Genomic DNA, 15,505 nt, shown 5'->3' with positions numbered 1-15,505 from the left:
GCCTTTTCTAGGGCTGCTCCCGTGGCATATGGAGGTTCCCAGGCTAGGGGTCTAATTGGAGCTGTGTCTGCGACCTACACCACAGCTCACAGCAGCACTGGATCCTTAACCCACTGAGCGAGGCCAGGGATTGAACCCACAACCTCATGGTTCCTAGTCAGATTCATTAACCACTGAGGCACAACGGAAACTCCAGAATATTTAACTTTTTTTCTTTTAAAAATTCAGTGAATGGCTTTCTCAAATGGTGTTAAATTTAATAGCTATAATGGTACTGATTATGTATTTTGATTGGGGAGAGAAACTACAAGTTTAAAATAGCATGAAAAGAATATCCTTGAAGTATAATAGTCTAAGTAATATAATAGCAGTCTTCATGCGTTAAAATTTTAAGGAATAATGAGATGTAATTTATTCTGTAAAAGACATGACTTTGAATTATAATAAAAGGCTGTAAAATTAAAAATTTTTCTACTACAAATTTGGAAGTCAGAAACATTACTGAAAGCGAAAGGCTCTCTCTTTACTACATATTTAAGAAAAGAGCTGACAGAATGCTCTGGTATGATCTAAATGTAGTCTTTTGCCAGAGATGGAAAAAAGATACTTGATACCTCAGTTCTTCCCAGCTCTAAAATTTGGTGTTTTTAATGATTTAATTGGTTCAGTACTTACTTTATCTGATGTTAAGAATGTAAATTGTAATATAATCTTCCCATACACTCTTCCAGTATCCCATTTCAGCAAATGGATGCATATTATCTATACATTTGCACAAGTCTGAAAACTGGCAATTATTCACTAATTCATTCTTAAAGCAAAAATTTATTGGTGCCTGCCATTGTTCTAGGTACTGAGGATACAACTGTGAACAAGTCAGATGAGGTTCCTGTTTCATAGATTTGCAGTGCCACTGGGAGGAGACAGATAATTAACGAATAAAGTGGTCAGGCAATGTCTCTTCAAGCGGGTCGTATTTACGACTTGAATTAAAAGAAAGAGCCAGACATCTGCCGCCCTTGTGGGAGAGCTTTTTTTCTACACTAATGGGATAGCAAGTGGGAATGATCTTGATATTGTTCAGTAAACAGAAGGAAGTTCAGTGGGAATATGGCTGAAGGCAGAGAGGGAAATGATGAGATCAAGGAGGTAGATAGGGGTCAGATCACATAGAAATTTGCAGGCTAGAACATGGAGTTTAGGTTTTATTTTTCTGCCATCAGAAGGTTTTAAGCAAGGGAATGACAATATCATCATAACGATAGCTAACATCAAGTATTTACTACATACTAGAAGACTACAATGCCACCTACAGATGTTTACATTTTGATAACACTTTTTACATTTTGAGATGTAGATTTTAAGTCTACGATGTAGAATTCCAAATATATATTCCCATGTAACCATGACTCTAGTCAAGAGACAGAACTTTTCCATCATGCTGCAAGGTTCCCTCATCCTCCTTTCCAGGCATCACTCCCCACCTTCCACCTAGAGGTAATTAATGTTCTGATTTTTATCACCATAGATTAATGTTATCTATTCTTGAACTTTATATAAATTAAATCATATGGACTTTTTTATGTCTGATTTTTTTTTACTTAGCATAATATTTTTGAGATTCACTTGTGTTACATTTATCTGTATTTCATTGTTTTTATTAATGAGTAGTATTCCATTGTATGAATTTACCTCAGTTTGATTATCCATATCTCTGTTAATTGGACATTCACATCATTTCCAATTGTAGCCCTTTGGAATAAAGCTGCTATGAACAGTCTGGTATAAATCTTTTTGTTCATGTGCTTTTCCTTCTCTTGAGTAAATACCTAAGAGTTGAACTGCTGGGTCATATGTTTAACTTTATAAGTATCTGCTAAACAGTTTTCCAAGATGGATGTATACTACCATCAGCAATGTGGGAGAGTTCTGATTCACATTTTCAAAATAACTTTTCTTATGTCTGAGAGACAAGTTAGGAGGCTATTACACAGTCCAGGTTAGGGATGATAGTGTCTTAGACTAATATGGAAGTAGATGAGATGAAAAGAAAGGGTTGGGGAGTTCCCATCGTGGCGCAGTGTTTAATGAATCCAACTAGGAACCATGAAGTTGTGGGTTCGATCCCTGCCCTTGCTCAGTGGGTTAACAATCTGGCATTGCCGTGAGCTGTGGTGTAGGTTGCAGACGCGGCTCGGATCCTGAGTTGCTGTGGCTCTGGCGTAGGCCAGGGGCTACAGCTCCAATTTGACCCCTAGCCTGGGAACCTCCGTATGCCATGGGAGTGGCCCACGAAATAGCAAAAAGACAAAAAGACAAAAAAAAAAAAAAGAGAGAGAGAAGAAAAGAAAGGGTTGGTATATGTTTTGCAGGTAAAGCTAGTAAAGCTAGAGGTGAGGGAAGCGAAGTGGCAGAGTTAATGCTGACACCTACCATGAGCAACTGAAAGTTGATTGTGCCGTTTATTGAGATGAGGAAGTAAGAGTGGGGAACAAGTTGAGGGAGTAATGATAATCTAGGGGTTGTATTTTGGGTGTAAGTTTGAAAGCCTATGAGACATCCAACTGGAAATGTCAAAGAGATAGTCAGATACACATGTATGAGCTTCAGGAGAGAAGTCCAGGCTGAGGATTTAGGTTATCAACATATAGAAAATATCTAAAGTCATACAACTAGATGAGACTAACCAGGGAGTGATTGTTGTAAGAGAAGAAAAAAGCATAGGACTGTTTTCTTCAGTTTACCAACATTTAGAAATCTTAAAAAAAAAAGAGTAGGAAGAATCAATAACATCTGAGAAGGAAAAGCTAAAAAGTGTGTGGTATCAAGGAAGTCAAAATTAGAAAATATTTCAAGGAGGAGGCAATGGGCAGTTATGTTGAAAGTACTTAGGCAATTGAGAAAGACAGGATGGAGAAATGATTTTTGGATTTAACAACATGGAAGTTATTGGTGGCCTTAAACAGTTTAGTGGAGTGATGGTTCAGAAGCTTACCTTTGAGTAAAACACAAGAATTGAGAAAACTGAGACTAGTATGTACATCTCTTTTAATACGATTTTTCTTTGAAGGGAAATTGATAAAAGGGGAAGGAACTGGAGGAAAATGGGAGGTTAAGGAAGGACTGATTTATTTTATGTATTTATTTATTATTTTTTTTATTACTCAAATGAATTTATCACATCTGTAGTTGTATAATGATCATAACAATCTGATTTCACAGGATTTCCATCCCACAGCCCAAGCAGATCCCCCCACCCCCCAAACTGTCTCCTCCGGAAACCATAAGTTTTTCAATGTCTGTGAGTCAGCATCTGTTCTGCAAAGAAGTTCCGTCTGTCCTTTTTTCAGATTCCACATGTCAGTGAAAGCATTTGATGTTGGTGTCTCATTGTATGGCTGACTTCACTTAGCATGATAGTTTCTAGGTCCATCCATGTTGCTAAAAATGCTGGTATTTCGTTCTTTTTGATGGCTGAGTAATATTCCATTGTGTATATGTACCACATCTTCTGGATCCACTCCTCTGTTGATGGACATTTCGGTTGTTTCCATGTCTTGGATATTGTAAATAGTGCTGCAATGAACATTGAAGTACATGTGTCTCTGCGAGTTGTGGTTTTCTCTGTGGTTTTCAGTGGGACTGCTGGATCAAATGGTAGTTTTATGTTTAGTTTACTGAGGATCTCCATACTGTTTTCCACAGTGGTTGCACCAATTTACAATCCCACCAACAGTGTACTAGGGTTCCTTTTTCTCCACACCCTCTCTAGCACTTATTGTTTGTAGACTTTTGGATGATGGCCATTCTGGCTGGTGTAAGGTGGTACCTCAGAGTGGTTTTGATTTACATTTCTCTAATAATGAGTGACGCTGAACATCTTTTCATGTGTTTCTTGGCCATCTGTATGGGGAAGGACTGATGTATTTTGACTTTTCCTCTGAAAAGACATGGAAGCCATGCTTGATATCTCCCTCTCTCTTTCCCACACCTACCAAATTTGAACCATCACCTACTTCTATTTATTTTACCTTATAAATTGCTCAAGTCTATCCATTTCTCCCCATTACCAATGCCACCACATTATCCAATGTATTAACCCCCACAGAGGCTCCTAGAGTAGGAGTTATAACCGATCCTTTACCTTCATTGTGTCCTCATTTACTCTCTTCTTCACACTTTAGCCAGATAGTTTCCAAATTCACATCTGATCAAGTCACCCTTCCACCCCATTCCCACTATATTATAAGTGACTTCCTGGTGCTTTTAGGATAAAGACAAAACAACATGACTTCTAAGGTACACGATCTGCTCATGCATACTTTCTAATGTCATCTCCCACTTTCCCTCTTGGTTTCTGTACTTTAGCTATCCTGTCCTAATCTGGTCAGTAGGTCCTTATACCTGATATTCTCTCTGACTAGCATATTCTTACTCCTACAACTCCCCTGCTCCACTACACTGTATCTAATAACTTCCCCCATTTCTTCGGATGCCCAATTCAATCATCCCTTCCTCAGAAAAGCCTTCCCTGACTTCTCTGACCAGGTTAATTCTATTTCATATCTATTCACACAGTAGCAAGGTAGCTTTCCTTGATAACACTTTCCACAGTTGTAATTTTTCATTTCTTGTCATTATTTTATTAATATCTATCTCCCTTACTAGTGTTTAAGCTCCATGAGAGCAATGACAGTTCCCTGAGGGTAGTGCCTGTGCCTTTTTTCACCTGCCACAATATATACAATATCCAGCATAATGCCTGCCACATAGTAAGTACTGAATGAATATTTGCTAAGTGAACTGAATTTAAAAAAAATGAATGGATTCTGGAGTTTCCGTTGTGACTCAGCGAATAGCAAACCCAACTAGTATCCCATGAGGATATGGTTAGATCCATGGCCTCACTCAGTGGGTTAAGGATTTGGTGTGGCCGTGAGCTGTGGTGTAGGTTGCAGACGTGGCTGAGATCCAGCATTGCTGTGGCTGTGGTGTAGGCCAACAGCTGAAGCTCTGATTCAACCTCTAGCCTGGGAAGCTTTATATGCCACACATGAGGCCCCGAAAAGTGAAAAAAAGAATGAATTCTAATTGTTAATACCTCATTAACTAACATAATATGATCTCAAATTAATTTGGAAAATTTCTAGTACCTCAGAGAAAGGAAATGGCAATGAGAATTCTTTTTTTTTTTTTTTTTGTCTTTTTAGGGCCTCATCTGCGGCTTATGGAAGTTCCTGGACTAGAGGTCGAATTGGAGCTGTAACTGCTGGCCACAGCCACAACCACAGCCACAGCCACAGCAACAAGCTGTGTCTGTGACCTACACCACAGCTGACGGCAAGGCTGGATCCTTAAACCCACTGAGCAAGGCCAGGGATCAAACTGGCATCCTCGCGGATACTAGTCGAATTCATTAACCACTGAGCCACGACGGGAACTCCAATGAGCATTCTTTTTTTAAATAGTTTAGAATTACTATTAAAAAATGCATTCCGGATTAAGAAGATGTGGTATATATACACAATGGAATACTACCCAGCCATAAAAAAGAACAAAATAATGCCATTTGCAGCAACATGAATGGAACTAGAGACTCTCATACTAAATGAAGTAAATCTGAAAGAGAAGGACAAATACCATATCATATCACTTATCTGGAATCTAATATGCAGCACAAATAAACCTCTCCACAGAAAAGAAACTCATGGACTTGGAGAATAGACTTGTGGTTGCCAAGGGAAAGGGGGGGAGGGTAGGATGGACCTGGGAATCTGGGGTTAATAGATGCAAACTATTGCCTTTGGAATGGATAAGTAATGACGGAGGATGATGTGAGAAAAAGAATGTGTATGTGTGTGTGTGTGACTGAGTCACTGCTGTACAATAGAAAATTGTCAGAACACTGTAAACCAAGTATAATGGAAAAAATAAAAATCATTTAAAAAATATATTCCTTTATATTTAACTGTCTTTAATCAGCTGGGGGTTTGCTTGCTGCTTCATTATTTCTAACTCTCAAAATTGTTTATGGTTGCGTGCATAAAGACCACAGGTACTCTTCCCTTGTAAGTCATCCGTTTCAATTCAGTTTCTTTCCACTCATTTTTGCCAGAGCTATTATTAAATATAAAATTGGCCAAGTTTTATTTCATTTCATCCCCTTTGCCATTAAAGGCAAATCTATGAAAAGAATAGTTGACATTAAAGTCAATCGGTTACCTCATAACCAGAGAAAAGGTTATGAAAAACTCTTGGTTAATCTTCAAAATGGAAATGTCAACCCTGTGAAGAAGTAGCTTAGCTTACATTCTATGAAAAAAATAGGTGTAATTAAATCAATAACATATGAGAAGGGAATATATGATTTGTGCTTTTATAAATAAATATGTAGTAATATATTTGTTCTGATTTAAAAACTTTTGTGTAGAATTGTTGGAAACTATCAATTGGTTTATAATACATGTTTAATAATATCCTCTGTAAAATATTTTTCAGAGAAATATTTCAAGATACCAAACTTAAAGCAACTGATGAGAGATGCAAGCAAAGACCATCAAAGGCGAAGATTAAATCTCATTCTCAGTGTGTTTTTATTTCTCGAAATTTTCATACTGGAAGTGTCCAGTTACAGGTAGAGTTTAATGTTTTATAGCAATCTTTTCAAATAATTTCTCTTGACACCATATCATTAGCATTGTTGTCTTTAAATTTAAGAGTATCCACTGTCATTTTTAAATTTGAGGGACAATAACAAGGAGCTAAATTTAAATTACCCAAAATAATGGGAGTTTATCTTATAGGAAACTGAAAAACTAAATGAAAATATCTCCTTCTACAGTTGCTTCTCTGTATCTCTGGCCCGAGAATCTATATTCCTCATATTGGAATTGTTATAGGGATAAAGATAAATGGCATAAGAAAAACAAAGCAAAATTGCCGGACCTATAAGAAGGAAGAGATTTGGAGATAAGAGGATACTCAGATAACCAAGTAACCTAACCAAACCAACTAATTGAAATTTAATACAATTGAACAAGGTTTTATTAAGTCCTCATTACATTCTGAGCTCTGGGCTCTCCCTATTGAGGATAGTAAGATACCAATCCTACCTTGGAAGTGCTAGGGCAGTATCAGTGGGAAATGCAGACACATTTAACTTTGTATTACCTATACCGTTGTATGAACGTGTAAAACAAGGGAGACCCTGGCAGAAATGAAAAACTATGATATAGCTAAACAGTGTATTATTAAATTTTATGATTTTGGACTCCATGTCTAATTATATTCTTCCCTTGTTGCTTGTGCTATTACATTTCTGAGATTAATCCAGGTTGGTGCATGTTGTTCATTACTTTTTTGTTGTCTTATGGTATTTTATGGAATGAATATGTCAAATTTTATGTTAAGGACATTTGGGTTGTTTTCAGTTTTCTTTTTAAGGGAAATTTTCATAGGGAATGTACCTAGCGGTGGAATTGCTAACTCATGGGGTTCGTGCATGTTCAATATTACTAGATAATTTCAAATTATTTTCCAAAGTAGCTTTATCAGTATACATTCCCCTGAGGCATGCATAATTGCTAGGATTGCTCCATATGAACAAATTGCTCCATATGAACAAATACTTACATTTTTAGGCTTGTAAATGTTTAACAATCTGATGGATGTGTAATAATATCTTACTGTAGTTTTTCTTAATAGACTATTTTTTAAGTGGTTTTAGGTACACAATAAAATTGAGAAGAAAGCATAGAGTTCTCACATATCCCTTGCCCCCACATAAGTACCACTATCAACATCCTACACCAGAGTGGTACATTTGTTACAACTGTTGAACCAACATTGACACATCATCACCCAAAGTCCAGTGTTTACATTAGGATTCACCTTTGAATCCTATATTCTATGGTTTTGGACATATATGTGGAGACAGACAGACACATACACACACAGGGACAGACAGAGAGACAGAGACAGAGAGTTGCATTATAGTATCATATACAATAGTTTTACTATTCTAAAAATCTTTTAGTTTCATGACTATTCATCCTTCCCAACCAGTTATCATTTAACTCTTTCCATAGTTCTGCCTTATATAGTTGGAATAATAAGGCATGTTGCCTTTTTAGGCTTCTTTCTCTTATTAATACTCATTTAGATTTCCCTGTCTTTTCAAAGCTTGATAGCGTATTTATTTTGGCACTGAATAATATTCCATTGTATTTATCTACCTCAATTTATTTATTCACTCACTGAAGGACATCTTGGTTGCTTCCAGGTTTTGGCAATTATGAATTAAGCAGCTATAAATATTCATGTGCAGGTTTTTGTGTGGACATATTTTCAGCTCATTTGGGTAACTACCAAGGAACATGATTGCTGGATTGAATGGTAAGAGAGATTTAGTTTTGTAAGAAACTGCCAAACTGTTTGCCAAAGTGGCTGTACCGTTTTGCATTCACACCAGCAATGAGTAAGAGTTCCTATTTCTCTACATCCTCACCAGCACTTGGTGTTGTCAGTGTTTTGGAATTTTGCCATTATAATAGGTGTATAGTAGTATTTTGTTGGTTTAATTTTTCATCTCCCTAATGATGCATGATGCTGAATATCTTTTCATATGTTTATGTACCATCTGTATGTATCTTTTTTTAGTGAGGTTCAGCTCTTTTGCCCATTTTTAAAATTGGGTTGTTTGTTTTCATATTGTTGTAGTTTAAGAGTTCTTTTATATTTTAAATACTAGTGTTTTATTAGATATGTCTTTTGCAAACACTTTTATCCAGTTTGTGGCTTGTCTTCTCATTCTCTTGATATCTCACTATAGTTTTGATTTGTATTTTCCTGCTAAAATATGAGGTGATCGTCTTTTCTAAAGTTCATTGGCCATTATGGTTTTCTCTTGGTAAAATGTCTATTCACATCTTTTACCTCTTTAAAAAGAATGGAGGAAGGGATATATATATATGTGTGTGTGTGTGTGCGTGTGTATATGCACACACAGTTTATATATATATGTATACACATAGTTTGTATATATATATGTGTAGTTTATATATATAAACTGATTTATCTTGCTCTATACCTGAAACTAACACAGCTTTGTAAATCAACTATACTCCAATAAGATTTATTAAAAAACTTTTACCGCTTTTTCTATTACTTTGTCTTTATATTACTAAACTTTAAAAGTTATTTATATGGATACATAATATTTTTTCAGTTATGTTAATTTTGATATCTTCATCAATTTTGTGGCTTTTGTTTTCACTGTTCTTTTTAAATTGAAGTATAGTTGACTTCCAATATTGTATTTCAGGTGTATAGCAAAGCATATATATATCTATATATATATACACACACACACACACAAAGTGATTCAGCATTTATATATATATATATATATATATATATATATATATATATAATATGTATTATTTTTCAAATTCTTTTCCATTGCAGGTTATTAGAAGATACTGAATATAGTTTCCTATGCTATTAAGTAAATCCTTGTTGTTTATCTATTTTATATATATGTAGTGATATGTATCTTTTAATCCCATACTCCTATTTATCCCTCCTCTTTGTTAACCATAAATTACCCTTTGGTAACCATAAGTTTGTTTTCTGTGTCTGTGAGTCTGTTTCCGATTTTGTTTTCACTATTTTATCTTGTGTTCTGATGAACAAAAAAATTCTTTAATTTTCAATGTAAACTAATTTCTTAGCCCTTCCTTTTATTACATTTTTCTTCCCTACTCTAAAGTCATAACGATACTCTTCTATGTTGTCTTCTAAGAGTTTTATAGTTTTGACTGTATAGATCTTTAGTCTGTCTAGAATTGATTTCTGTGTTTGGTATAAATAGCAGTCCAATTTAACTTTTTCCCCATATGTTTGCCCAGCTGCCTAGTAGCATTTATTGAAATTCTTTTGGAATTTTGAAGGGAACTGCAGTGCAATTTTAGATCAAGTGGGTAAAAACGAATTCTTTATAATATTAAGTTTTCTAATCTATAAGCATAGTGTTTCTCTGTTTTTACGTTATCTTTAATATCTTTCAGTGAAACTTCATAATTACTTTATAAAAGACTTGCACATCTTATACTAACCTTTATTACAGGAAATTGTATATGTTTATGCTTTTATGATATGATTTTAAGTAAATTGCTTTGGAATAACAGATTTAGAGGACAGTTCCAAAGGTAATACAGCACAGAGTTCTCTTGAACTTGACTTATTTTACCCCTGTGTTAAACGTCTGCTTACCATGACCCATTTGTCAAAACCAGGAAACCAACATTGGTACATCGTTATTAACCAACCTCCAGACTCTATTTGGGTTTCTCCAGTTTTTACTTGAATTTACTTTTGCTCCTTCAAGTCCTAATCCAGAATTTCTTCTGCTCTGTCACTGTATCTCAGACTTTCCATGTTTTGCCTCAGAGCTTTTACAGTTTTAAGGAGTACTGGTCATGTATTTTGTAAAGTGTTTCCTCAATTTGGATTTATCTTATGTTTTTCTTGTTTTTATACTGGGTATATGGATTTGGGGAAAGAATACCACTGAAGTGGTTTTTAAAATATTGGTGTTTAATTACCTACAATGGAATGCAAGACCTTAGATGTTCCACTCACTGCATGCTGACAAGTGTATTTTTCAACAACGCCCAAACAAGAATCAGAATGTTTTTATGGGAGTTTCCATCGTGGCACAGTGGTTAAAGAGTCCGACTGGGAACCATGAGGTTGCGGGTTTGATCCCTGGCCCTGCTCAGTGAGTTGAGGATCTGGCGTTGCTGTGATTTGTGGTGTAGGTCGCAGACGTGGCTCGGATCCCACGTTGCTGTGACTCTGGCGTAGGCCGGCGGCTACAGCTCTGATTAGACCCCTAGCCTGGGAACCTCCACATGCCACGGGTGCAGCCCTAGAAAAGCAAAAAGACAAAAAATATATGTATATATTTTTATGATCTGAATAAGTTCCCTCATGTCCCCTTCTAGTTTCTCTAACCGTTCCACGTAAGCGCTTTCTGATTTCTGTCAACAAAGTTTAATTTTTATCTGTTCCTAGATTTTATCCAAATAAAATCATGTAATATGTATCTTTCACATATGGTTTTCACTTAATACAATTTTGAGGGATTCACTCATGTTACCTTATGTGTTAGAAACTGTGTTCTTTCTTGCAGTAAGTAGTGTTCCATTTTATGAATATACAATAACATGTTTATGTATATAAACATTGTTTTATTGATGGACATTTGTTCAGTTTTTAATTAGTATGAATTGATTTATGTACTTTTAGTAAATATATATTTTCATTTTTCTTGGAAAAGATAACTGACTATGGAATTGGTGGGGCTTGAATAAATGTATGTGTATCTTTATAAGAAACTACTATGGAGTTCCCGTCGTGGCGCAGTGGTTAACAAATCTGACTAGGAACCATGAGATTTCAGGTTCGATCCCTGGCCTTGCTCAGTGGGTTAAGGATCCGGCGTTGCCGTGAGCTGTGGTGTAGGTTGCAGAGGCGGCTCGGATCCAGCGTTGCTGTGACTCTGGTGTAGGCTGGTGGCTGCAGCTCCGATTCAACCCCTAACCTGGGAACCTCCATATGCTGTAGGAGTGGCCCTGGAAAAAAAAAGGCAAAAAGACAAAAAAAGAAAAAAGAAAAGAAAACTGCTTATAATTTATTTCCCTCTTATCAACAATAAGTGAGTGTTCTAGTTGCTCCACATCCTTGTCAGCATTTCATGTTACAAGTGTTTTTTATTTTAGCCATTCTAATGTGTGTGAAGTGACATTTCAATATGCTTTTAATTTACATTTTTCTGATAACTAATGATGTTGAGCACCTTTTCATGCTTTGCTTGGCCAGTTTGTAAATTCTTTTAATTTTTAAAAAATCTTTAAATTTTAAAAATTTATTTATTTATTTTTTTGGCTATGGCTGTGGCATGTGGAAGTTCCCAGGCCAGGGATCAAACCCAGTCCTCAGCAGTGACAAAACTGAATCCTTAACCTCTAGGTCACCTGGGAATTCTATGTGCCTAATATTTTTGTGGCCTACTTGCTCAAGTTTTTGCTCATTTTTAAAATTGAGTTATTGGTTTTGTTTTGTTTGTTTTTTAAATAAATGACATGTAGGAGTTATTGATACAATTTGGATATCAGTCTATTGTAAGATATATATATTGTGAATGATTTTTTCCAGACTGTGGCTTGTCTGTTAATTTTTATAATGGTATCAGTTTGTAGGCAGAAAGTTTTAATGTTTATAAAGACCAGTCTATGGTTTTTTTCTTTTAAAAGAAACTTTAAAAGAAATGTGTATCCTATGTAACAAATATTTATCTTCCTAATTTTGTAAAGATACTCTAGGAGTTTCCGTCATGGCTCAGTGGTTAACAAATCCGACTAGGAACCACGAGGTTGTGGGTTCAACCCCTGGCCTTGCTCAGTGGGTTAAGGAGCCTGCATTGCCATGAGCTGTGGTGTAGGTTGCAGACGCAGCTCGGATCCTGTGTTGCTGTGGCTGTGGCGTAAGCCGGTGGCTACAGCTCCAATTAGATCCCTAGCCTGGGAATGTCCATATGCTGAAGGAGCAGCCCTAGAAAAAGGCAAAAAGACAAAAAAGAAAAAAAAAAGAAAAGATATTCTATATTTTCTTTTATATTTGCTATATGATATTGGGTTTTATGTTTAGGTCTGTGAGGTAATAAAGGTCAAGGTTCATTACTTTCCATGATGATATCCAGTTGCTCCAGAAAATTTTGTAAAAGAGACTTTCTTTCCCCATTGAACTAATTAGTCACTTAGAAAAATCAATCTACTGTACATGTGGTTGGTTTATTTGTTGAATTCTGTACTCTTTTTAGTGAACTATTTGTCCTTAAATAATGCTACACTGTCTTAATTACTGTAGCCTTATAGTTAAGGAAGCATGTATGGTGTAAGTCCTCCAGCTTTATTCTTCTTTGTTCAAGAATATTTTGGCTATTCTAGATGCTTTATTTTTCCATATAATTTATTATTTATTTATTTAATTTTTGATTTTTAGGGCTGTAGCCATGGCATATGGATGTTCCCAAGCAAGGGGATGGAATCAGAGCAACCGCTGTCATCCTATAATAGCTCACAGCAACGCTGGATCCCCAACCCACTGAGTGAGGTCGGGGATTGAACCTCTGCCCTCGTGGATACTAGTCAGATCCGATTCTCCTGTGCCATAACCAGAATGCCTCAGTATAATTTAGAAAGCAGCTTATTTAGTTCTTCTAAAAGGCCTGCTTGGATTTGTATTGGACTGGCATTGAATCTATAAGTCATTTTAGGGAGAAGGGATATCTTAACAATGATTCTTCCAATCTATGAGGATAATATTACTCTACTTTTATTGACTTCTTTAATTTATTTGTGTTCTTTTTTATGGCATTCTCTTATTTTATTGGGAAAAAAGAAATTACACTACATACCATGGTTTGTTCTTAATGAATTCATATTGGAACCTAGTATTTACTTCATTCTTTTCTGTATATAGTATTCTTTTTTTTCCCACTGTACAGCATGGGGATCAAGTTATCCTTACATGTATACACTTTTCCCCCTACCCTTTATTCTGTTGCAATATGAGAATATAGACATAGTTCTCAATGCTACTCAGCAGGATCTCCTTGTAAATCTATTCTAAGTTGTATCTGATAACCCCAAGCTCCCAATCCCTCCCACTCCCATCTGGCAGCCACACGTCTATTCTCCAAGTCCATGATTTTCTTTTCTGAGGAGATGTTCATTTGTGCTGGATATTAGATTCCAGTTATAAGTGATATCATATGGTATTTGTCTTTGTCTTTCTGGCTCATTTCACTCAGTATGAGATTCTCTAGTTCCATCCATGTTGCTGCAAATGGCATTATGTCATTCTTTTTTATGGCTGAGTAGTATTCCATTGTGTATATATACCACATCTTCCGAATCCAATCCTCTGTCGATGGACATTTGGGTTGTTCCCATGTCCTGGCTATTGTGAATAGTGCTACAGTGAACATGCGGGTGCATGTGTCTCTTTTAAGTAGAGTTTTGTCCGGATATATGCCCAAGAGTGGGATTGTGGGGTCATATGGAAGTTCTATGTATAGATTTCTAAGGTATCTCCAAACTGTTCTCCATAGTGGCTGTACCAGTTTACATTCCCACCAACAGTGCAGGAGGGTTCCCTTTTCTCCACAGCCCCTCCAGCACTTGTTATTTGTGGACTTACTAATGATGGCCATTCTGACTGGTGTGAGGTGGTATCTCATGGTAGTTTTGATTTGCATTTCTCTTATGATCAGTGATGTTGAGCATTTTCTCATGTGTTTGCTGGCCATCTGTACATCTTCCTCGGAGAACAGTCTATTCGGGTCTTTTGCCCATTTTTTCCATTGATTGATTGGCTTTTTTGCTGTTGGGTTGTATAAGTTGCTTATATATTCTAGAGATTAAGCCCTTGTCTGTTGCATGGTTTGAAACTATTTTCTCCCATTCTGTAAGTTGTCTTTTTGTTTTCTTTTGGGTTTCCTTTGCTGTGCAAAAGCTTTTCAGTTTGATGAGGTCCCATGGGTTTATTTCTGCTCTTATTTCTATTGCTTTGGGAGACTGACCTGAGAAAATATTCATGATGTTGATGTCAGAGAGTGTTTTGCCTATGTTCTCTCCCAGGAGTTTGATGGTGTCCTGTCTTATATTTAAGTCTTTCAGCCATTTTGAGTTTATTTTTGTGCATGGTGTGAGGGTGTGTTCTAATTTTATTGCTTTGCATGCAGCTAAGTGTTCTTTTAGTTTAGTTCATGGTTTTCAGTATAGAAGTCCTTCACATTTGTTTTATATTTATTTATAGGTATTTTAATGCTATGGTTAAATAGTATTGATTTAAAATTTTTATTTCCTGGTTGTTTGTTGTTAGTAAATATAAATACAATGGATTTATTTTACATTATTATGAATTACAGATCAAAAAGTTACCAAAAATTTACAAATATGCCCTGTATACCCATCACTCACGTCACTCAATAATATATTTCATAAGTATAGTTTATGAAAAGTACACTTTATACTTTGTTATAAATATACATTATCAAAACCAGAAAATTTAGACTATAAATGTTACTCAAAGTTTACCAGTTTTTTCATGTACTCACTTGTTGTTGTCCCTGTACATAATTCTGTGACATCATATGTGCAGATTTGCATGACCACTGCCACAATCAACATACAGAATTGTTCCATCACCATAAAGGATCTCCCTCATGTTCACTCCCTTCCTCCTTTTCCCTAACCCCTAGAAACCACTGACCTGTTCTCCATCGCTATAATTTCATCATTTCTGGAATGTTATGTAAATCGAATCATATAGCATGTGGCCTTTTGAGATTGGCTTTTCTTCACTAGGCATAATACCCTTGAGATTGCTCCAAATCACTGCATGTATCAGTAGTTTTTTAACTTTTTTATTGCTGAGT

At 35.9% G+C, this 15,505-nt stretch overlaps 1 long non-coding RNA gene across 1 annotated transcript in view; it reads left to right on the top strand.

Moving 5' to 3' along the window:
* LOC102167771 (uncharacterized protein C1orf185 homolog) overlaps positions 1 to 15,505 on the top strand; it is a 46,743-nt gene that overhangs the window by 11,630 nt on the left and 19,608 nt on the right. Inside the window, exon 3 of the long non-coding RNA XR_014808369.1 lies at positions 6,499 to 6,634. This is a non-coding gene — a long non-coding RNA (uncharacterized protein C1orf185 homolog). The remainder of the gene's footprint in view (positions 1 to 6,498; positions 6,635 to 15,505) is intronic.

This window comes from Sus scrofa, chromosome 6 (assembly GCF_054392235.1).
Source record: "Sus scrofa isolate SSC_HxYL_T2T_F1_AM1 chromosome 6, Sscrofa_HxYL_maternal_Yorkshire_Landrace_v2.0, whole genome shotgun sequence".
Classification (NCBI taxonomy): domain Eukaryota; kingdom Metazoa; phylum Chordata; class Mammalia; order Artiodactyla; family Suidae; genus Sus; species Sus scrofa.
This window is presented reverse-complemented; position numbering and strand designations above follow the sequence as displayed.